The sequence below is a fragment of the Rhodamnia argentea genome, chromosome 9 (genome assembly GCF_020921035.1).
Source record: "Rhodamnia argentea isolate NSW1041297 chromosome 9, ASM2092103v1, whole genome shotgun sequence".
Classification (NCBI taxonomy): domain Eukaryota; kingdom Viridiplantae; phylum Streptophyta; class Magnoliopsida; order Myrtales; family Myrtaceae; genus Rhodamnia; species Rhodamnia argentea.
The window spans coordinates 18371731-18396441 of NC_063158.1; positions in this window are offsets into that span (position 1 = coordinate 18371731).

Below are 24711 nucleotides of genomic sequence, written 5' to 3' on the forward strand. Positions count from 1 at the left end.
GACAAAACACACACACTAATTGATAGGATTACACTTGCGAAGACGAGATGCCATTGATGCACGGTAGGATGATCGAGATGTCTACTCACCGATTTAGGGAGTTTCGGTGCAATCGAGCTGGTGCGATCGTCTCCTCCAAGCTCGGGCGAGCTTCTGGTGGTGGTCCGGTGCTCCGATTTGGTCTGTGGTGGCCGGCCGAGCAACTTGTAGTCCAAGCTTGAAGCTCCGGCAATGGCGTCGTGCGAGAGCTCGTCACTCTCTCTAACTTTCTCTCTCTCTAATCTGTTAGGCTTGGTGAGCACGAATGAACCCCCCTTTGGATCGAGAACCTTCTTGGCTATTTATACCCAATCTTTGAAAATGCGCGCGCATGGGCGAGCAATGCCGAGCTGTCCTCACGTGCAAACACGTGAGTTTTGGCTCGCCGGACGGTGACGAAATCGTTAGGATTCCGTCCCCGTCCGTTAAGCCCTCGTTGAACCCAAAATGAGCGCCGATCGAACTCTGAATGCATTATGTTGACTTTTCGCCTCGCCGGAGCTTTGACCGGCAATTCCGGCCATCACCGGCGGCCGGTGGCCGTGCCGGTGATGTCAATCAACGCAGCTCGACCCGCAAAACAAAACCCCCATATTAACTAGTTCGATTAGGTTCAAATTAACCTTTGATTTGACTACCAAAGTTCACATTCAACTCTGCAGAATGAAGTGCTCGCACGAGGAAGAAGAAGCACTGTTCCAGGCCGGTTCGACCGGTCCAACCGGCGATCCGGCCGGTCCGAACCCGTTCGGACAATGAATTTTATGCAATTTTCGAAATTAATTGAAATTGAATGGGAATTTTTGCAATTAAACTTCAAAATTGGACTTAGGGGCCTGAATTCTATATAAAAATGTGATTTTTCCCAAAAGTTCTCATCAATTTGCACAAAAGCCCCAAATTTTCAAAATTGCCAATTTAGGGAAAACCTCAATTGGATGTCAATTTGACCAAATTGGACTATGAGACCTATACCAATCGATTCAGAATGTGTCAAAACCCTAGGGGTGGTCCAATTTTGCATAGAAAGTCCCCCAATTAAAAGTAATTTCAAAAATTGGGAGGTTGAGGGGCTAAATTGCAAGACTTTAGGGGGTTTTTATGCAATTCGTGCAATTCGCGCAATTTTGGGTGCAATTGATCAAATTGAAGTTCAAAGGGACTGCCATTGAATGTCTAGACCTAAAATGTGCAAAAATTGCAAATAAAAAGACTCAATTGGTATTTTTTAAGGAAATTCAACCCTAGGCATTGTGAAGGAACTCCTAAAATTGAACCCAATTTTTGATTTTTTTATGAGGTCAATATGAAAGGGGAATTAAAAGAAAAATATTGGACATTTTTCTATATTTTTGTGACCTCGAAAGGTATTTTTCATGAATTTTCTAATATTTTCCTATTTTTCGAAAATATTAAAAAATGTGAAAAATATGAAAAATTATTTTTTGTTCCAAATTGGTTCCTTATGCTTGGCCAAGGCTTCCAATATTGATTTTTGAATTTTTTTTATTTTTTGTGAATTTTTAGTGAATTTTGCAAAATAAAACTAAAGGAAAATTGATTAAAAATCGGGTGTCAACAGCCTTCTAGAGTAACTATGAAGGGTTGAGTCGGGATATAAAAGGGGTTTCTAGTATGACATTTTTCTTCAAGCCTTTCACTAGGAGGAAAGAAGTCTTTAATGAAAGGTTATCTTTTATTATAAAAGCTGCCAATAATTTGTATTTAATCTTTAGCCTATCTCTTGATGCCGATTTTAAAGCCTCGGTTGTTTTATCAAAATATTTAGTAGGAATGAGACATTCTTTTATACAATTTAGTTTGGCTTCTATATCAAAAAGGGCAGTAGTATTTAAGAAGAACTCCTTATCAATTTGTATAGAAATATTAATTATTCATTTTCTGGTGGTGACTTGAGAGAGCTTTAAAAGGAAATTATTGTTAGAAGAATCTGATTCAACAGGTTCTTCATTGGTTTTTCCTTTCAAAACTTTTTTTTTAATATCCAATAATTCCTTTTGAAATCCAATTTGAGTTATTTTGAGATTACGAATTTCTTTCTTTAATTCGTTTATCTCATGGGAAATATCATCGGCATTGGTAGGGTGAGTTTGAATTTTCTTTCCTCATTCAATATTTCTTCCAAGTTATAAGGGTTATCAAATAGGGAGGATGATTTATGGACTATCTAACTATTTTGAAATTTATTTATAATTTTCTCCTTTTCTTCAAAGTCCAACATGTTATCGATTGTATTTAAAATCTCTTTTTCTACTTTGATGAGAACATTTATTTCTAAATTGTTCTCATCCTATGTAGGTTCTTGTTCTTGTTCTTGTTCTAACTCAGAGATTTCAATATCATTGAGTTGAAGACCATCTGCTTCTTTTTCTTCTTTGGTAGAAAAATCCAAAGTTTCATTTTTAGTATCAATCATGAGCTAATTAAATTGATTTAGAATTTCTTCATCAATATTCAACTCATTGATTTTTTATTTAATTTGCAAAATTTTCTAGTATGACCTTTTTTTCCCACAATTGTAGCATGTGAAATTTTTGAAATCTTTCTTTGCTACATTTTCTTTAGATTCATGCTTTCTATGAAAAATTTTATTTGTTTTGTTTTTATTGAATCTCTTCCTTTTCTTATCAGTTTTATTGGAGGACATTTGCTAGAGCATTTAGATTTAGAAGGTTTTGCATAAGTAGGATCATATTATCTACAAAAAATCTCCTAATCCCATTCGGGTTAGTGATTTTCCTTTCTTAAGCTATTTTTGTAGCTTAATATTATTGCACAATTGGGTTCCTATCTTAGAAACATATGAAACAAGTTCTCCATAAGAATGAAGATTAAATGGAATATGTTCTCCATATTGTTTTCTTACCTTATTTCAGACTTGATTTCCTATTAGAATTGGTAATCCTGCTAAGAACTTCTTTTTCCAGAATGGTTGGTTACAATCTAGTCTGAGAAGGACTCTTTGGAAGACAATATCTTTGTATTCCCTAAATTCTCCTAGGGATTTGCATTTCATATTTGAATGAAGATCTCTTATTATTGAAGGGTCTCTTATAAAATGTTGAGATATAGAATATATAAGAGTACTGACCGCTTTTGGAACAAGTTCACCAGAATCATTAAATATAGTTTGGCCATTATCATTGACTTTAACTACATTTAAGATTTCGTCTCTTTGTTCATTAGTGAGATAATTATCCCATATCCTTTTAATTGGCTAGAAAAACCTGCAACTAAAAAATATGCAATCTGTTGATCAGTGGTGTCTAGTACAGTTTTATAAGTGGTAGCAAGCATTATCATTTGATTAAGAATTTTTATTAAATGTTGTTCTGAGATCCCATCTATGTTCCACTCATAGATAGCATCAGTAGAGTTTTTTTTTTTGATTTTTTGAAAAGATTCTTCAAAAATAATATCTGGAGGAGAAGCCTTTGAATAATATAATCTTGGGGTTCTTTCCTTGTTATTTTATTTAATTCTGGTGTGTCATCTTCATCCAAAACATTGAGTTGACTATTTTGGGCTAATGGTTTATCTACTTTGAGAGTATCTAATATCAAAGAAGATTTTCTTGTTAAATATCCTTCCTTTTTTCTTGCGAAGCTTTAGCAAACTCTTTACTAAAATTCTTTGGTAGTTCAAAGGTTTGAACAAAGGAATTTTCAAATTATTTGGAATGGGTTGAGTAGATTGAATACAAGATGTAGAATTTGAAGTTGAAGGACCAAATATGGAAGACTCTATCCTATCTAATTGAGTACCTAGAGTATGAATATAATGGTTAGCATAATTATTCTATTCAATGACTTTCTAAGTTCCACTTCCTTCTATTTCTAAAGATGTTTTGAAAGCGGAAGCTGGAATTTCTTTGTCACGATGGTCTATTTTTTATTTTTCTAAGAGTTGGATAATTGGACTCAATGATATGGCCATTATGTAATTTCCACTTGTATTGTTTATCAAGAACAAATATTTCTTTGTAGTCAAGAAAATATTCTTCAAACTAATCAAAAAAGAATATATGATGTACATGCTCATACATGAATTCACAGTATTTTTCTTTGATTTGTTTAGCTTGTTTATTAAATGTATAAAAAAAACCACTTTCTAATATCAGAATTTTTTATGGAATTGAATTCATTATTTAAATAACTCTATCAGGCTCAAAATTCCTTTCGGGGACACTGCGTTCAAGGTCATTTTCCACTTGGGATTGAGTGGGTTCAAGAGATTTAGGATCCTGACTTTCATGATAGACGGGTCTAGAAATCCCCGACCTAATATCAATTCCACTCAAATTCAAAGGAGGAACACTATTGTTGACACCCGATTTTTAATCGGTTTTTCTTTAGTTTTATTTTATAAAATTCATCAAAAATTCACAAAAAATCAAAAAAAAAAATATTGAAAAATCAACAATGGAAGCCTTGGCCAAGCTTAAGGAACCAATTTGGAACAAAAAATAATTTTTCATATTTTTCACATTTTTTAATATTTTTGGAAAATAGGAAAATATTAGAAAATTTACAAAAAATATTTGTCAAGGTCACAAAAATACACAAAAATGTTCAATATTTTTATTTTAATTCCCTTTTAATATTGACCTCAAGAAAAATTGAAAATTGAGTTCAATTTTAGGTGTTTCTTCACAATACCTAGAGTTGAATTTGCACAAAAAAATACCTATTGAGTCTTTTTATTTGTAATTTTTGCACATTTTAGGTCTAAACACTCAATTGCAGTCCCTTTGAACTTTAATTTGATCAATTGCACCCTCAATTGCACGAATTGCGCGAATTAGGCAAAATCCCCAAAATACTTGCAATTTAGTCCCTCAATTTCTCAATTTTTGAAATTACTTTCAATTGAGGGACCTTCATAGCAAAATTGGACCACCCCTAGGGTTTTGACACATTCTGAATCGATTGGCATGGGACTCATAGTCCAATTTGGTCAAATTGACATCCAATTGAACTTTTCCCCAATTTGGGCAAATAGGAAAATTTGGGGTTTTTGTGTAAATTGATGGAAAATTTTGGGAAAATTGCATTTCTAGATAATATCCAGGGCCCTAAGTCCAATTTTGAAGTTTAATTGCAAAAACTCCCAGTCAATTTTGATTAATTTTGAAAATTTGGAAAAGTTCATTGTCTGAACAGGTTCAGACCGGTCTGATCGCCGGTCGGACCGGTCGAAACCGGTCCCGAGCGATGCATCTTCTTCCTCGCGCAACCATTCCATTTTGCAGATTTGAAGGTGAATTTTGATCAACAAATTGAGGCTCAATTCGAACCTAATTGGACCAATTATCTTAGGGGTTTTGATCTTCGGACTAAGGTGCGTCGATTGCCATCGGCGCCCGGAAAATTCAACACCATGCAACCCGAATGCAATTCAAGCTCGTTTTCAATCAACGGCAGGCCGGACGGCTTTGGACGGAATGTTAACTAACTCCGTCGCCGTCCGGCAACCCAAAATCACGTGGGCGCACGTGAGGACAGCTCGGTGAACCCCTCCCCATGCGCGCCCAATTTCAAATGTGAGTATAAAAGGCTAGGAAGGTTCTCGATCTCGGGAGGAGGCTCATTGTGCTCGCCTAGCTTAACAGATTAGAGAGCGAGTGGGTTAGAGAGAGAGACGAGCTCTCGCGCGACACCATCGTTGGAGCTTCAAGCTTGAATTGCAAGTCGCTCGGCCGGCGGGTTGAGGCTAAATCGGAACGCCGATTCACTTCCAGAAGCTTCCTGCTACTTCAAAGGAGCGATCGCACTTGATCAATCAATTGGAGATCTCCAGAAGCAGTGAGTTGAGCTTTCGATTATCCTACTGTGCATCTATGGCGTCTCACTTTCACGGGCATGATTCTTAAAATTGTTGTGTGCGTTTTACCTCTTGAATGTTCTTGATCACGATCGCGTTTGATTTTTGCATCGATTTTACTTGAAAAACTTGAGTCGAACCTTCATCATACTCCGGTGCGGTCGGACTTCAGCCGGACGAATCCAGCCATTGCGAGCTCAATCGGAGCTCGAGGTAAGGTTCCTTGACTTGCTTTTAGTGTTTTTGAAGCTTGAATCGCATAGTCGTGCTTTGTGATGTGTGATTGAACTTTGAGATGCCGGTCTGTGCGAAGAACAATGCTCGTGATCTAGTCGATGAAATGCTTTGATTTTTAAATATGTTAATTTGGAGGTCTTTACGAATCATTTGGTGTTGGTTCGGGGTCAATCGGCCGAGGTTTCACCGTCGGATCTTGCCGGGAAGCCTCGGCCGTCCGTTCTGTTTCGTCGCGAGGAAGAAGACGATGACGTGACGCAGTCAACGGGTCGGCGATCTGACGTGTCGTGTGCGGATTGGTCCAGTTGGAGTCCATCCGGCTCGGCCGTTGGCGCGAGTGAGCCGCCGGGGCTCGGATCCAACGGTTGAGATAATTAGGTAGGTTTGATTATCAGCCGTTGGATCGCTTTTTCATTTTTTTAGATATTAGATATATTAGATAGAAGATAGAAAATCAAAAACGGTGGCGTTTCATGTAAAGCATGCGGCGTCGTTTTAGGCATTAGATTGAATGGACGGTCGGGATTAGATCATAGGCTCAATCGCAACCGTCCGAATGTTTAATGCATACGGTGTCGTTTTGGCAAGGATAGGATGAACGGCTCGGATTAGTTCTAGGTTAGATCTCGACCGCTCATTCAATAAGGCCGTGCGGCGTCGTTTTATACCCGAGCGAATAGATGGCTCGGATCAAATTTAGAATAGATCGTGACCGTCCGTCCCTTAATAGCTGAAGGTGACGTCGTTTTTGTGTAGAGGGCTGAGACGTCGTCGTGTTTGCTAGGGCACGAGTCGATGGCTGAGATCAAATACGGGATTGATCTCGGTAGTCCAATATTTTCTTTTATTTTTTGGATATTAGGAATTTGCTTAGAAAATCAAATAATAAATAATAAAAAATAGAAATAAATAGTAGGTGACATCGTTTTGATGCCGAGCGGGTTTGTGGGCGGTCTAATCGGGTTGACCGGGTTGACCCGGTCCAGAATATTAAAAAAATAATAATAAAAAATAGATAAAAATTCCCAAAAAAATCCAAAAATACTTAGAAAATTCATAAAAGTACCCAGATTTTCCCAAAAATTTTCTAAAAATTCCTAGATTGATTCGGGACTCATAAATTCTAGATCGAAAATTTTCGAGACTTTGAGGGTCGATTTATGTCGATCCGAAAAATTTCCAACATTCTTTAGAAAATCAATAAATAAAATCAAAAAAATTAGAAAAATTAGAAAAATTCTAGAAAATCACAAAAAATGCGAAATGGTCACATTCAACCGGCCCGACCCCGATTTTGTGATTTTCGGGTCTCGAACCCCCAAAAATGACCATTCTACCCTTTTGGGCCTTCCGCCCCAAATTTTCCCGAACCATCCCTGGAACCCAAACTCGTTATTTACGTGGGTCGATAGGGCCATTTTAGATATGTCTATATGATTGATTGACTTGATTGTGTGCGATTATCTTGATTGCGCTCTCAATTTCGACTATGACTTGTTAGAATAGTAAAATTCCCATATGTGTGAACACTTAGAACCGTTAAGGCCTACCTCACCCAAAATTTCATCTGCATGAATTCGTATGTTAGAAAATCACTCAACATTGGTAACCGAAAGGGCGTCAATGTAAATCTTGGCGTAACCAAGTCCCCGAACCCAAAAATCTCCGGTTTTCGCGGAACCGAACGATTTCTCCCGACCGGTCGGTAGGGTTTTCCGATCATACCCTCCAATAAATTGATCGGTGACGACTCCAATTACATGTACATATTGCACATGTCACCCGACCACACTAAGGTCGATTTCGATAAAAATTTTCTCCAACATCGCGACTCAAGTAATGGGTCTTGGGAGAGACCCGCGATCCCTAAAAATCCCGCCGACAACCGGGGTTACCCATATAAAAGGGGATCGGCTCGTTAGCCCTAATCCATCCCGGATTTCTAAAAAGAAAAAATTTTCCCGGAGGGTCTCGACAGACCGGCGACTCCACTGGGGACTCGAATGGATGCTAAACCATTAAGAGGACTTAAGCCGATAAAAATGTTGAGTGCTTTCTAACCCCGTTTTCTACAGATGCTCTTGAAGGTAAGGTACGTCCACTAACAAAAGTGTTAAATGTTGATGCAGATGGGAGTTATAAGGGGTGGCGTCTATGCTAACCTTTTTGATACAGATATGGCGTTTTGGGTTGTGTGTTTATTTATGCACGTATTGAAGCGGTGTTTTGAATATAAACTGCTGTGCATGTTTTGCATATTTTGAGGATCACGACACTGCACACACAAGCGCCTAAACCCGAGCCGCGAATCACCCTTATAGGTCGCCATAGATAGGGATCGGTATGCAAAGCTCCTGTGTTTGATTGCACTTGGGTTGACCATATTTGATCCCGCTCGCTATGCGAGATTGATGATCCTACCCACTTGTTGTTTGATTGCGCTTGTGGGCGGTTCCTCGATTCGTATAGCGGGAGCCCTTTTAGGTCCATACCCGAGCCTTTTTGATTTTTTTAGAGTTGAACCTCACTTGTCTCATGCGCATGTGAAATGGACGGTTGGTATACCTAAAACCAAAAACAAAAAAAAAAAGAGTAACATCGGTTGATAAGGCTTTTTACCCTCTCTATTTTGAACTTGTAAATTTAAATTTTGCATATCATGCATTTTGACGACATATCATCACAATTTGTAAGATCCTTTAAGTGATTGGTGTTGAAGGTCAATTTTCCTTTTTAGGATAGATGGCAGCCCGAAGTCATATTGATGTCCCCGATATATTCACATGGGAGCGGAGGACCATTGACGCAAGGACCGAGCGCCCGCTACTTTTCGAGTCTTTGGATTTGTCCATGGACGGGAGCTCAATGGACGGAATCGCACTCGTAGCAAGGGTTGCGATTATACTCGTTGTGGACAACATTTGGGACTCAAGCGCGAAAAAGAGAGAATTTAGGAGTTGTACATGAAATTGGCAAAGAAACCTCGTGTAACCAAGACGTCCCCAAAGTACTCCCCAATTAAGAAGAAGGAAGTCATCACCATATCCTCCGATGATGAAGAAGATGTTGAGCTTCCCGAGATAGTGGAGATCTCATCGGATGAGGACACCATTTCGACTAGCTAGTTTAGCGTGACTTTGGGGCATTTCTAGGATTTATTACATTTTGAGCCGACTATGTACTTTCATTTACATCTGTTGTCCGAACATCTTTAGGTGCTTTCATATCCTATCTCTTTGGGCTTTATTGTATTAGAATTGTAAATTTCATGGGTTGTCAAAATTTAGAGTTGTAAAAGCGACTTTCTATCCCGATTACATCTAAACGATCCTAATCAATTACATGCCATCTTTGGGTGAGATTTGGTCCATAATTACCCTATTTGGCTTATTTGGGTCAAATGGGAGTAGTCAACCCTCATGTTACCAAAAGATGACATGGAATTTGGTTAGTGCATTTGTATCATATTTCATGCATATTCATGTTAAATCCGTGGTAATTGACTTTAGGATCATCATTTTGCATTTTTAGATCATGGGGAATGGAGATATCAAAGTCATCCCGATACCGCGCAAGGAGCTTTCTCTATGGTGGGATCACCTCGACATCATCAACAAAGCATACGTTGAAGGGCATTTGGGACGATTAGTGGATTTGATCAAAGTTGAATATCAACCAGCCCTCATTCAAGCATTGGCTAAGGCATGGGACATGCGCACAATGACGTTTAATTTCCAAGGTCTTGAACCGACTCCTACACTTGAGGAGTACATCGCTATCATTGGGGCTAAGTTTGACGACCATATAGCTCAACCCCCTCTTGATATGAATTCTACTCGTTCTCTATCGAGCTTTCTACGTCTCAAAACCTCTAAAATAGAGAAATTTTATAAATCCAACTCCGGCAAATTCACATTCTCATTCCTTTTTGACAACTATTCCTCTCTACCCATCGAAACCGGTCATAAATCGGGAAAGGCGTTCATTTTAGCCTTATTTGCATTCGTCATATTCCCAACCTCTAGAACCACTTTTGATCCTTCTATTGTCCATATAGCCAGACAAGCATGTTATCGTTGGAATTATTCATACATGATTTTAGCTGAGACCTTTCTCTCCCTAAACCGTTCCAAAACTTCCAAAAATGCCATTTTCCAAGCTTCTAATGGATTACTCCACATGTGGTTCACTTTTCATATAAAGACCTTCCAACTCCGAGTAGGGTGTTATGAGATCAATGAGCACGTTCACCCTCTTAGATCCTTTCTCAAGTGTCAATCCCTTGTACCTAAATACTCTTTTAAGAGGTGGGTTGAACTATTGGAGAATTTGAAGCCCGAGCACATTCGATGGCGTTTGACTTGGCCTAAGATCGTGGAGGCTCACATCATGGGTGTTGAAGATAGCCCTATCCCCTTATTGGGATGTACTTGGTCTGTGGCATATTATCCTATTCGTGTGGTGAGACAATTTGGAGTTTTACAAGAAGTGCCACCGGATGTTTGTCCCGGAATCTTCTCATTTGACATGACAAAGGGAAAGCTAACTAAAGAGGCGAAAAAGCTGTATCGAGCTCGGATCAAGCTCATTCTCCATGCTTTGAAGAATTCCCCGCTGCAACAAGTTGAATGGCTGGATTATTTGGATAACGAGATGAACATTCATAGAGCCTCCAAGGAGTATATCCAAAATTTTAAGGAGTATCGCCAATCATTGGTTGAGCCGTATGTACCCAAATGCGTATGTCCTCGCATTGAATAAGTGGAGTCCTACGAGCCCGAGTACATAGTACCGTACGTACCGGGAGTGGAGCCGTACATTCCCGAAGATCCAGAGCGGTGGATGTCGGAAGAAGGAAAAGACCCATACCCGTAGGATTCCGACGGATCAAAAGAGCATGAAGAGTGGAAACGTCATCGACTTGGATAGATTCATTCCCCCATTTAGATTTTACATATTTGTTATCTTTTAGACACTTTTGAACAATTTGGTTTGTAATAAATGCATGTTATTCCTTTTTATGAGCATTTCATGCATACATATAGAAAATTCAATTACCACGGATCAACGTCTCCAAATCCTTTAATATTCTCAATACCGATTTGATGTTCTGAAAAATAGGTGAGTGATAAACACGAGAACTCGTAGCAAGACGCGCAAACTAAGAATGGAACAGGAAGAACTCGCACATCGTGTAGGTAACTTGGAGAACCAAATGAATATGATTGCCACAATGGTAGCAGAGATGAAGGCGATGCTGATCGCTAGTCAGGGGAGATATCCCGATGATCCAAATCCCCAAGCCCCTGCGGGCTCATCTGATGGAACCAACCCTAATCCGGCACTCACCGCTAATCCCACTTTGAATCCGGAGCGACCGCCTAAGGATCCTCCCATTTGAAAAGATTGAGGTTCCTGCTGATTACAAGGAACCGGATTTTGTGAGGAAATATAATGGAACCGGGTGTCCCAAGGCACACTTGAAGTATTATTTGCGCCGAATGTCACAATTCTCGGACAACATTCCGCTACTGGTCAACACCTTCCAAGAAAGCCTATCTGGAGCAGCCCTGGCGTGGTTTATCGAGCTTGAGCCGGAGAGGCTCGCCGATTGGGAAAAGCTGGCGGACGAGTTCCTTCGGCAATACAAGTTTAACACCTTGACTACCCTCACTAGAGAGGACCTTCTGAGAACCGTAAAAGGAAAGAACGAGGCCGTTCGCACCTACGCTCGTAGGTGGAGAGCGTTGGCTGTACGGGTAAAACCGCCCGTCCCCGAAGAAGAACTAATTGACCTTTTCCTCAAGGCACTCCCCTTTGAGTATTTCGACAAGCTGAACACCTCTAGGTGTCGGACGTTCACGCACCCGATCAAGGTGGCGTAACGCCATGAATGGGCACTAAGGGATAAGAAGATACCCGAAGCACCTTTCAGACGCCAATATCCTACGAGAAGGGACAATAGGGAGCAAACCGGAGAAGTGGCCTTCGTCCCTAACCCGCCTAAGCCCAAAAATTTCTCACCTTCCACCCCTACCCAAGGAACGTCTTCCTGGACTACTTCTAAACCACCTGAACCTAGAAGAAGGAACCAACCTGTTTTCACCCTATTACCCCGACCCTTATCCAAACTATTACCTATGCTTCTGGAGAACCGCCTAGTTGCAAAAGAGCCACCTAGAGCTCATCCTCCAAGATTTCCTGGGTTTGATAAAACCTAGACATGTGTCTACCATATGGGAGAAAGGGGGCACAACGTGGACAATTGTCTCGCTCTCAAGTTTAAGGTACAAGCGTTGATTGATGGAAAAGTCCTAGAGTTTGATAAGGCTGAACCGAATGTGCAACAAAACCCGCTACCCGAGCATCGCGAGGTGAACGCGATTTTTGGAGATGAAGAAGAAGAGGTTCTGGAATTTATAGTGGATGTAAGCAAAATGCGGGATATCCCGACATTGGCCTCACAATACCCGGAAGGAGAGAGTATTTCCCGGAAGCAAAAGGAGGCTTGCTTGGAAAAACCGATCAATCTGGGCATCATAGGAAGAATGGAGGACGTCACTTTTAAAGGAACGTATGTGGCTGTGGACATGGTATCCGAGGAATTTACGATGAAAGCTACGAGGGGAGGTGTATAGAAAATACCCTCGGGATATTTGATGAGCGTCAAAGATGATAAGGAAATTGAGGAACTTGATGAATATGAAGTCCGCTTGGACAAAGCCCGCAGAGGCGATAGAAGATTTTTGCAAAGGGCCCTAAAGAAAGGCGAGATAGTGGACAACCTTAGAGAGGATAGTGGCAGTTACAATTTCAAAGTTCTATATTCGGCGCTGCCAAGCTTTTTCGTAGATTCCGGAGATATAATTCCCGATGGTTGAGGTGGCATGGATGATCCCGAAAGTGAAGAATTTGTGGGAACGGTTGATGAAGCCAAGAATCAAGAGGCTCCTCAAGATGAATGAGGAAATCAGGAGGTTGATATGCGGGTATTTAATCTGGAAACTCACATACGTCATTTGACAACCATGGTGGCAAAGTTATCTCGATTGGTAACTAAGAGTAACACCACGATGGTAGAGGAGAATATGCAGATTCCGGAGATACGACGGACCATGGAGTCGCAAAATCGAAAGATCGCTCTACTACAAGAGCAAGGAGATGATGTGTCAAGGAAGATGGATGAGTTGAAAGAACCGATTGCGCCACTCACCCAAACTAGAAATATTCCGCCCCAAGGCGTGAATCCAAGGGTGAATTTCCGCATAAAATATAATGGCGCGGGATGCCCTCTGGTGCATATCTCATATTATCTCCGCCAAATGGTTGGCCATCATGAAGATGACGAAACGCTGATCCGAAATTTCGGGCATAGTTTGACGGGCCCCGCACTAGCATGGTTCCAATCGATTGACCTAGACCGGGTCCCGAGTTGGGAAGATCTATAAGAGAACTTTATACGGCATTTTGAAGTTGGAATTAGAGGGTACTTCACTAAAGCCAATTTGCTGAACATTAGGAAAGGGGAAAATGAGAGTTTTGAACTCTTTGCTAGGAGATGGAAGAAACATGCAATGATGGTGCAACCGCCACTGTCAAAGAGGGAGATCTTGGAGTTCGTGCTTAAGTCACTTCCGGCGGAATATTTTGATCGCATGTATGCATACACATATTCTTCATTCCAACATATGGTGGAGATCGGCATGAGGATTGAGGGAATAATCTTGAGAGTTAGAAGGGAAAGGCAAAGGCGTCCGGAGGAAGAAAACGCCATGCCGGTAAGGCCATGTCCGGAATACAACTCCGACGAAATTCATGAAGAAGAGATGATCGGAATGGTAGATACTCCGATTCGCTTTGTCTTTGATCTGAATAAGGTGGATAATTGGGAAACATCCGCCTCGGAAAAGCCGTCAACGTCTGAATCACTACAAGAAGAGATCAAACCGGTGAAGATTAAATTGCCGTTTGTGGAAGAGTATAACTCGAGGGCAGTTCACTGGGATTATGGAACGGGCGAGATTAACGCCATAATGAGATCGGGAAGGTGTTATCCACCAAGAGAGGCGGATTCTGAAAAGAAAGCCCCAACTGCGGAAGAAGTAGAGAAGTTGCAATCGGTCGTGAGAACCGGTGAATATGAGGTCGTCGACCAATTGCGGAAGATGCCTGCACGGATTTCCTTATTAGATCTTTTCGAGAATTTAGAAAAACACAAGAATACCCTCCTAAAGGTATTGGATGAGGTTCATGTCCTGGAGACCATTAACGAAGTTCAGCTCGGAGACTTCGTAGGAGCTATCCTCTTGAAAGATCGGATATCCTTTTCGGATGAAGACTTCCCAAAGGAAGGGCGTGTGTACAATAGAGCTCTCTATATCGCCGTGAAGTGCCACAGAAAGGAGGTTCCTCACGTTCTAATTGATAATGGCTCGGCCTTTAATCTCTGTCCTCTAAGCACTTTGAGAAGCTTGGGAATAAACAAAGATTTCGTGAAGACATCCAAGGCCACTATTCGGTCATTTGACGGGGTCTCCAAGAATGTAGTGGGAGAAATTGAGCTGGATATCTCTATTGGATTGGTGACCTTCTCTGTACCGTTTCAAGTGCTGGACATTCCTAGTGCCTTCACCCTACTTACGGGAAGACCGTGGATTCACGTGTCTGGGGCAGTACCTTCATCCTTGCATCAAAAGGTGAAATTCGTGGTCGTGGGTCAGCTGATCACCGTCCATGGCGAAACGGTGCATCGGGCTTCTTTAAAAGGGATGGTCCCATACATCGAACCCTCAAAGGAGGAAGAGCTGAGTTATCATACTTTTGACATCGTGTCTATCATGCATGTATCGCCGGATACGAAGATAGCTACACCGAAGCTTTCAAAACCTGCGACTATGGCGGGAAGAGTGCTACTCTCGAACGGTTTTATTCCGGGTGCCGGATTAGGAAAGCACGGTTAGGGGATCCTTAACCCTTTGAATTTGAGCTCGAATGACAATAAGGTAGGTCCGGGCTATAAAGAGACAAGAAAGCGCAATACGGGTCGAGGCCGAGGTCGAAACAATCGTTATGGAGACCGAGGAGGCCGTGGACACCAAGGTCACCGTTTTGTAGGCACGACGCATGGAAAGCCGGAGGAAAGATGTTTCAAAATCCCATATCTGAAGTGTTTCCCAAAGGGGGCAAATGGTTGGAAGATGAGAATATCTCTCGAAGATGCGAGCTCGACTTATTCAACCCGTTCCTGGATAATCGAGTGCACGTGATCATTGAGTGATTGGAAGATGATTTCCCCACCCCGGAGTAAAAGACTCTTTCTAAACTTTACCTTTTAATGCATTTTGATTTCTGCTTTTATTTTCAAAGCTTTTCATTGTTTTAGCACCCTTTGGGTCTTATGCTGTGATCCAAGAAGTGCGATCTTGTATTACCTTTAGTTGCATCTATTAATGAAAATCATCTCGGGTTTTATTACGGACATGTGGAACAACGGATTGGTCCGATGATGACAATTGCTTATACCATGAAACTTGAGGCCCGATCCGCCATATGATCTTGGGTTTTAAAATAACTTTTGAGAACAAGGATGTCCGGAAGAGTGTGGACTAGTTCTCTTTCCTTTTTTCTTCAAAAATTGAATTAAAAAAAAATGTTTTCATGGTAAAAAAAATCATGCATTCTTTAATTTTGTCATCTTTGAATACTAACCTTTCATGATGCATTTCGGGCATGTTATCCCACCCATGCATAACAAGTTAATATGTGACTCGGATCGGCTCGACGACTATGCATATGAAATTGATATAGAAGAGGCTGATGTGAGTGATATCAAAAAGGAATGAGATTGTTTTGAAGAGTCCAAGCCTCCTATCTCTGAAGAACCCATCACTATTAATCTGGGAGATTCTACTTGCGTCAAAGAAGTGAAAGTGGGAGGACACCTATCCGCTGCAGATGTTTTAAGAATGACATCATTGCTCAAAGAATATCAAGATATTTTCGCCTCGGTCGACGCCGACATGCCAGGTTTAGACCGTGAAATAGTAGAGCATGCTCTGCCCACGGATCCAGCTTGCACACCAGTTAATCAACCATCCAGGAGAATGAACCCCGAATTAGCAGATAAGATCAAAGAGGAGGTGATGAAGCTCCTCAAAGTTGGATTTATTAAGGCTGTCCCATATGCTGATTGGGACGCCAACATCGTGCCAGTTAAGAAGAAAGACGGAAGAATTAGAATATGCGTGGATTATCGGGACTTGAACAAAGCTAGTCCAAAAGATGATTTTCCCTTACCGCACATTGATGTGCTCGTCGATAGCACTGTGGGCTTTGAACTATTCTCGTTCATGGATGGATTCTCGTGGTACAACCGGATCATGTTGAAAGAAGAAGATAAGATCAAGACCTCATTCACTACACAATGGGGGATCTTTTGTTATAAAGTCATGCCCTTCGATTTGAAAAATGCAGGGGCAACATACCAAAGGGCAATGGTAACCCCTTTTCATGACATGATACACAAGGAGATGGAGGTTTATGTGGATGATATGATCGCCAAGTCCAGACCTGGAGAAGATCATGTTCATGTGCTGAGGAAATTATTTGATCGATTGAGGAAATATAAGCTCAAGCTGAATCCTGCGAAATGCGTATTTGGCGCAAGATCTGGGAAACTGGTTGGATTTGTCGTAGCGGTCGTGGAATCGAAATCGACCCATCCAAGATCAAAGCCATATGGGAAATAGGGACTCCCTCCTTTGTCAAAGAAGTGAGGGGTCTACTTGGAAGATTGAATTATATATCCAGATTCATATCGCAGTTGTCAGAAACGGTGAAACCCTTTTTCAAGCTTCTGAAGAAAGGCGCAAAAGTGAAATGGGATTCAGAGTGTCGGCAAGCATTTGAGAAGATCAAGGAATACTTGGTACAACCCCCAGTAATGGTACCTCATATCCCTTACGTTCCTTTAACTCTATATCGACGAGTTCATGATGAATCCTTGGGAGCTTTATTAGCTCAAACTAACCCCAATGATCGAAAGGAACGGGCCATCTATTATTTGAGCAAAAAATTCACAGCATCTGAAGCTAAGTATTCATCGGTGAAAAGGACTTGCGTAGCATTGGTTTGGGTCCTCCACGGATTAAGGCAGTATACCCCGCATTATCATATCCAACTGGTCACCGAGAATGACCCCATCAAATATCTTCTGGAAAAACCAGCATTGCTGGGAAAGATGGCCAAATGGCAAGTGCTTCTTTCGGAATTTGACATCGGAATTTCTCCTCAAAAATCTGCAAAAGGGAGAGCAATTGCGGACATGCTAGCTAAAAATCCTCCTAAAGACATTTCAGAGCAAAACAAAAGAGGTCAAATTTTGAACATATCTGAAGATAAATGGACGATGTACTTTGATGGCGCAGTAAATCTTGCTGGATCGTGTACCGGGGCGGTTCTGATATCCCTTGAAGATCAACATTATCCGGTCTCAGCCAAATTGGTATTCCCATGTACCAACAACATTTCTGAATATGAGGCTCGCATACTAGGATTACAATTGGCCATCTCATTAAAGGTGAAGAAATTACTGGTATATGAAGATTCCATGCTAATCATCTTACAAACTCAAGGAGAGTGGAAGACAAAGGATCCCAAGCTTATCCCTTATCATAAATTCCTCGAGGAGTTTATCCAATACTTTGAAGAGATCACTTTCGAGTATCTCGCAAGAACTCAAAATCACTTTGCTGATGCTCTGGCCACATTATCAGCCATGTTACAAATATAAGATGGCCTTGAAATAGAGCCCTTAAGGATTGACATCCTTGATCAACCCGCATCTTGCATGGTCATTGAAGAAGAACCCGATGAAGAACCATGGTATCATGATATCAAAAATTATTTGTTGAAGGGCGAATTCCCGCAAGGCGATCAACCGGAAGATAAGAAATATATCAGCAAGATGGCATCAAAATTTTTCCTCGGCGGACAGATCTTATACAAGAGGTCCTTTGACTCGGTCTTACCGAGGTGCGTAAACTCCAAAGAAGCAAATCTCATTATGAAAGAGATCCATGAAGGAGAATGCGGACCGCATATGAATGGTCACCTCCTCGCCAAGAAGATTATGAGACTCGGATATTCTTGGATGACTATCGAGTCGGACTACAATCAACACGTTACATCTTGTCATCAATGCCAAGTGTACGGCGACAAGATAAATGCACCGCCAAGTGAGCTACATCAGATGTCAGAACCTTGGCCATTCTCTATGTGGGGAATTGATATGATTGGCCCTATCAACCCAAAGGCCTCCAACGGACATCGCTTTATTCTGGTTGCTATTGACTACTTCACCAAATGGATTGAAGCCAGCTCATACGCCAATGTCACTACAAACAACGTGGCTAGATTCATCAAGAGGGATATCATTTCAAGATATGGAGTTCCAAGAGCCATCATTGCTGATAATGGCTCCAATTTGAACAACAAGGTAGTCGACCAATTATTGGAACAATTTGAGGTACGACACCTTAATTCTTCACCTTACCGCCCGCAAATGAATGGAGCCGTGGAAGCGGCAAACAAGAATATCAAGAAGATATTGGCCAAAACTGCTAAGAAATATCGAGACCGGCATGAGAGATTGCCATATGCTCTCATGGCCTACCGAACTTCGATTCGTACTTCTACTAGGGCAACTCCCTACTCTTTGGTATATGGTATGGAAGCGGTCATACCAGTAGAAGTGGAAATCCCCTCTTTAAGAATCCTGTCTCGGGTAGAACTCACAGAGTATGAGTGGAATCAGCAGAGACACGAACAGTTGAATTTGATTGATGAAAAAGATTGAAGGCTATTTGCCATGGTCAAAGCTACCAAAAAAAAGTAGCCAAGGCTTTTAACAAGAAGGTCAAGCCTAGAAATTTTGAAGCGGTGATGCTGATTGTGAAGAAAATGCTCCCAAATGCCCAACATCCAGGGGGCAAATTCATGCCAAATTATAAAGGCCCCTACGTGATTCAGAAAGTCTTATCCAGGGGAGCTCTTATACTTGTAAACATAGATGGAGAAGAATTGGCAAGTCCAGTAAATGCAGATGCCGTGAAGAGATATTACCCTTGAAATGAAATCAAGCTTCAAAGTGATTGATGAGCGGATCTGAGTCACATAAAAATTTTGCATTCGCATGACATTTGCATACATGCATTTGCATATGTTTGTGTTTTGCAGATGAATCGGGAGTCATGAAGAATCCTGCAAGAGCAATGGATTAAACAGGGAAGTCACTTTTGGAATTTAAAATTTTAAACTTTTTTTAATTGACTGATTCCTCTTGTTTATGCAGGAAACAAGAACCGACATCCGAAGGAAGCGGGAGGAAGCTACTTTGGGATTTAAAATTTTGAATATTTTAACCGATTGATTCCTTTTGTTTGTGCAGGGAACATGAATCAACATCCGAAGGAGATAGGAAGAAGTCGCTTCGGGATTTGAAATTTTAAAACATCTTTAACTGATTGATTCCTTTTGTTTGTGCAGGGAACATGAATCAACATCCGAAGGAGATAGGAAGAAGTCGCTTCGGGATTTGAAATTTTAAAACATCTTTAACTGATTGATTCCTTTTGTTTGTGCGGGGAACATGAATCAACATCCAAAGAAGACAGGAGGAAGTCGCTTCGGGATTTGAAATTTTGAACGGCTTTGAACCGATTGTTTCCTTTTATTTTTATAGGAGACAGAAGTCAACATTTGAAGAAGACAGGTTTGATGTTCTCCTCCTTTATGAAGTATCTTCATACACTGTCGTGCTTAAAAAATTGAAAAACTTGGATTTGTAAAGTCACAAGGCCCTTTCAAAGAAACATTCCTTGCAAGTTACTGAAACATCTTTTGAATACATCTTTTGATGAAAATGCCCCGAGTTTCTATAAAAGGGCATGTTTTGAAAGCTTTTCAAGAGAATGATCCTTGGGATGAAAAGAGGCAAACATTATCCTTAAACACATCCCCGATACACTTGAGCAATGAGTGAGAGTGATAGAGCGAAAGAGCTTAATCTCGGGACGTAGGGAGCATTCGCGGTGATTACATGGATTGAAATGACGAAAGACATTTCCATTTCAAAATTATCCATACACATTTATATCCTTTGATGACCACTCCGAACCAAAAAGTGAGAATTTTTTGGATATAACCCTGTCAAGAACCACCCCACACCGGGGCATATTTGGAGGTTCATTGGATGATTCTTTGGAGAAAAGATCGGGGTAAGAATTTATTGTGCTAACCTGCATCAATCTTTTTGTGATAGCTTCGGGTGATTTACGGCAGAGACTTGGAACACCTCAAAGTGAAGAAAAGCACTTCATTTCTATATCCCTAAACACTTTACCCTTTGATAAGCCAATTTGAGCCTTTGAATATTCATTTCTAAACCCTTGTTGGTGATCACCTCCCTACACCGGGGCAAAACAAGGGAATTACCAGCAATGAGTCAAAAAGCATGATCGGAAGAATTCTTGATTCTTGGTCTCAAAAGAGCCGATCAATGCAAAAATGACAAGAAACGAAAGGGCTATAAAAAGCAAAGTGCCTAGTAAAAGCAAGGCCAAAGCCCATGAAAAGAGCACCCCAAAAAGGGGCAAATTCTAAAGAAAAAATCATCAAGATGAAAAGAGGAAAGTCCTCAAAACAAGCTCAAGAAAGCTGATCATGAAAATTCTTCAAAAGCAAATGATTGCTGGTTAAAATGTCAAGGTGATCACCCAAGTTCACCCCTCTTTTGAAAATATGGCCTTTTCTTAAAGATCCCACCTTAAGCCAAGATACAACCTGTCACCAAAACTTTTTCGATCTAAGAGGTGTTTCGAGTTGATGCAAGAAATCATACAGGAAGCTACCACTTAAAGAGGTAAGTATAATCCTGTCTTATCATGAATTTAGGGTTCTTGACTTGTAGACCCGAATAAGCTATTTTTGATCAAGGTTCATTTCTAAACCTCAAAATGAACATCCTTTGATAAGCCTTTGACCTGGCTTAAATTACGGTCCCTTTTAAAATGCCTTCTCTGATTAGTCGGATTATATGCATCTCGAATGATCCCGAAACCTCAAGGTTAGGTTTTCTATGAGCGGATTTGAATTTCAAGAAAACCCTTCCCAAAATGGTGAGAAGCCCTCTTGGATGAAGGAAAATCCTTTTGAAAAACTTTCAAAACAACCTTTTTATAAAATACTCGGGATGTGTCATTCAAAATCCATCCCCAGTGAAAAGTTGAACTTGTGATTAGATATGTTTCTTTCACAAATACACTTTGGAAAATTTACTTGGAATTCTTAAGTTTCTCCCATAACTTAGAATTGTCATTCTAATGATGTTTGATTGAACTTTCTGCAGGTTCCCCGATGATCCTAAATCCTCATAAAAGTTATTTTTTAAAGATTCGATTAACTTGGATTTTCTGCAAGTCTTCTGACATCCCCGGATCCTCGGATCCTCTCCTTTGAAAATTTGAAAATAGAGTTTGAGCTTCTGTAGGTTCTCTAGTAAACCTAGGTCCTTAGATGGTACCCTCTCCTTGGGAAAATTTGAAAATAGAGTTTGAGCTTCTGTAGGTACACTAGTAAACCTAGGTCCTCAGATGACACCCTCTCCTTTGAAATTTGAAAATCGGGTTTGAGCTTCTGTAGGTACACTAGTAAACCTAGGTCCTCGGATGGCACCCTCCTCTTTTAACAGGTGAATCCCTAGTGGATAGTCAACCCATTTTAATAGGTGAAACCCCTTTGTTACAAGGGTGAACCTCCCTCCCGCACGGTGAGGCCCTTCCTAGAGGATAACCGATCTGCATTTTAGATGGTGAGTCCCTTCCTAGAGGATAGCCAATCTCATTTTAAATAGGTGAAATCCCTTTGTTACAAGGGTGAACCTCTCTCCCAGACGGTGAGTCCCTTCCTAGAGGATAACCGATCTGTATTTTAGATGGTGAGTCCCTTCCTAGAGGATAACCAATCTCATTTTAAGACGGTGAGTCCCTTCCTAGAGGATAACCGATCTGCATTTTAGATGGTGAGTCCCTTCCTAGAGGATTGCCAATCTCATTTTAAATAGGTGAAACCCCTTTGTTACAAGGGTGAACCTCCCTCCCGCACGGTGAGTCCCTTCCTAGAGGATAACTGATCTGCATTTTAGATGGTGAGTCCCTTCCTAGAGGATAGCCAATCTCATTTTAAATAGGTGAAACCCCTTTGTTACAAGGGTGAACCTCCCTCCTAGACGGTGAGTCCCTTTCTAGAGGATAACCGATTTGCATTTTAGATGGTGAGTCCCTTCCTAGAGGATAGCCAATCTCATTTTAAATAGGTAAAACCCCTTTGTTACAAGGGTGAACCTCCCTTCAAGACGGTGAGTCCCTTCCTAGAGGATAACCGATCTGCATTTTAGATGGCGAGTCCCTTCCTAGAGGATAGCCAATCTCATTTTTAATAGGTGAAACCCCTTTGTTACAAGGGTGAACCTCTATTCCAGACGGTGAGTCCCTTCCTAGAGGATAACCGATCTGGTTTTTAGATGGTGAGTCCCTTCCTAAAGAATAGCCAACCTCTTCCAATAGGTGAAATCCCTTTATTACAAGGGTGAACCTCTTTTCTAAATCTTCAAACCACCGCTCGACACCGGACGGACGCCGACCATCATAAAATCTCGCAAACCATTCAAAGGTAATTCCATGCAATCATTTTCTCAACTTCGGATCGACAAATCTCGGACCATAGACAGGTGAGCTGCGGGTAAGTCTCTCTCTCTCCTCATCTCTCTTTCACATAAAATGGGCATGAGCTAAAATAATTCCCCGCGGAGTCAAAGCTTTAAACGGCAAAGGTAAGGCAATTGAATGTTAAAACTAGTTTTCTTTAGATTTTTCCCCCAACAGAGTCGATTGAGGATCCAGGTGTCACCTTGTCTTTGAAAGCAACTTCTAACCGAGATAACTTTCAAAGAGGGGCAGTTGTTGACACACGATTTTTAATCAGTTTTTCTTTAGTTTTATTTTCTAAAATTCATTAAAAAAATCACAAAAAATAAAAAAAAAATTGAAAAATCAACATTGGAAGCCTTGGCCAAGCTTAAGGAACCAATTTGGAACAAAAAATAATTTTTCATATTTTTCACATTTTTTAATATTTTCGGAAAATAGGAAAATATTAGAAAATTCACAAAAAATATTTCTCGAGGTCACAAAAATACACAAAAATGTTCAATATTTTTATTTTAATTCCCTTTTAATATTGACCTCAAGAAAAATTGAAAATTGAGTTCAATTTTAGGTGTTTCTTCACAATACCTAGAGTTGAATTTGCACAAAAAAATACCTCTTGAGTCTTTTTATTTGCAATTTTTGCACATTTTAGGTCTAAACACTCAATTGTAGTCCCTTTGAACTTTAATTTGATCAATTGCACCCTCAATTGCACGAATTGCGCGAATTAGGCAAAATCCCTAAAATACTTGCAATTTAGTCCCTCAATTTCTCAATTTTTGAAATTACTTTCAATTGAGGGACCTTCATAGCAAAATTGGACCACCCCTAGGGTTTTGACACATTCTGAATCGATTGGCATGGGTCTCATAGTCCAATTTGGTCAAATTGACATCCAATTGAACTTTTCCCCAATTTGGGCAAATAGGAAAATTTGAGTTTTTGTGTAAATTGATGGAAACTTTTGGGCAAAATTGCATTTCTAGATAATATCCAGGGCCCTAAGTCCAATTTTTAAGTTTAATGGGAAAAATTCCCAGTCAATTTTGATTAATTTTGAAAATTTGGAAAAGTTCCTTGTCCGAACCGGTTCAGCACTGCCCGATCGCCGGCCGGACCGGTCGAAACCGGTCCCGAACAGTGCATCTTCTTCCTCACGCGACCATCCCATTTTGCAGATTTGAAGGTGAATTTTGATCAACAAATTGAGGCTCAATTCGAACCTAATTGAACCAATTATCTTAGGGGTTTTGATCTTCGGACTAAGGTGCGTCGATTGCCGTCGACGGCACGGCCGATTGTCGCCGGAGAACGGCGGCATTGCCGGTCAAAGTCTCGGCGCCCGTAAAAGTCAACACTATGCAACCCGAATGCAATTCAAGCTCGTTTTCAATCAATGGCAGGCCAAACGGCTTTGGACGGAATGTTAACTAACTCCGTCGCCGTTCGGCAACCCAAAATCACGTGGGCGCACGTGAGGACAGCTCGGCGAACCCCTCTCCGTGCGCGCCCAATTTCAAATGTGAGTATAAAAGGCTGGGAAGGTTCTCAATCTCGGGAGGAGGCTCATTGTGCTCGCCAAGCTTAACAGATTAGAGAGAGAGTGGGTTAGAGAGAGAGACGAGCTCTCGCGCGACACCATCGCCGGAGCTTCAAGCTTGAACCGCAAGTCGCTCGGCCGGCGGGTTGAGGCTAAATCGGAACGCCGATTCACTTCCAGAAGCTTCCTGCTACTTCAAAGGAGTGATCGCACTTGATCAATCAACTGGAGATCTCCAGAAACGGTGAGTTGAGCTTTCGATTATCCTACTGTGCATCTATGGCG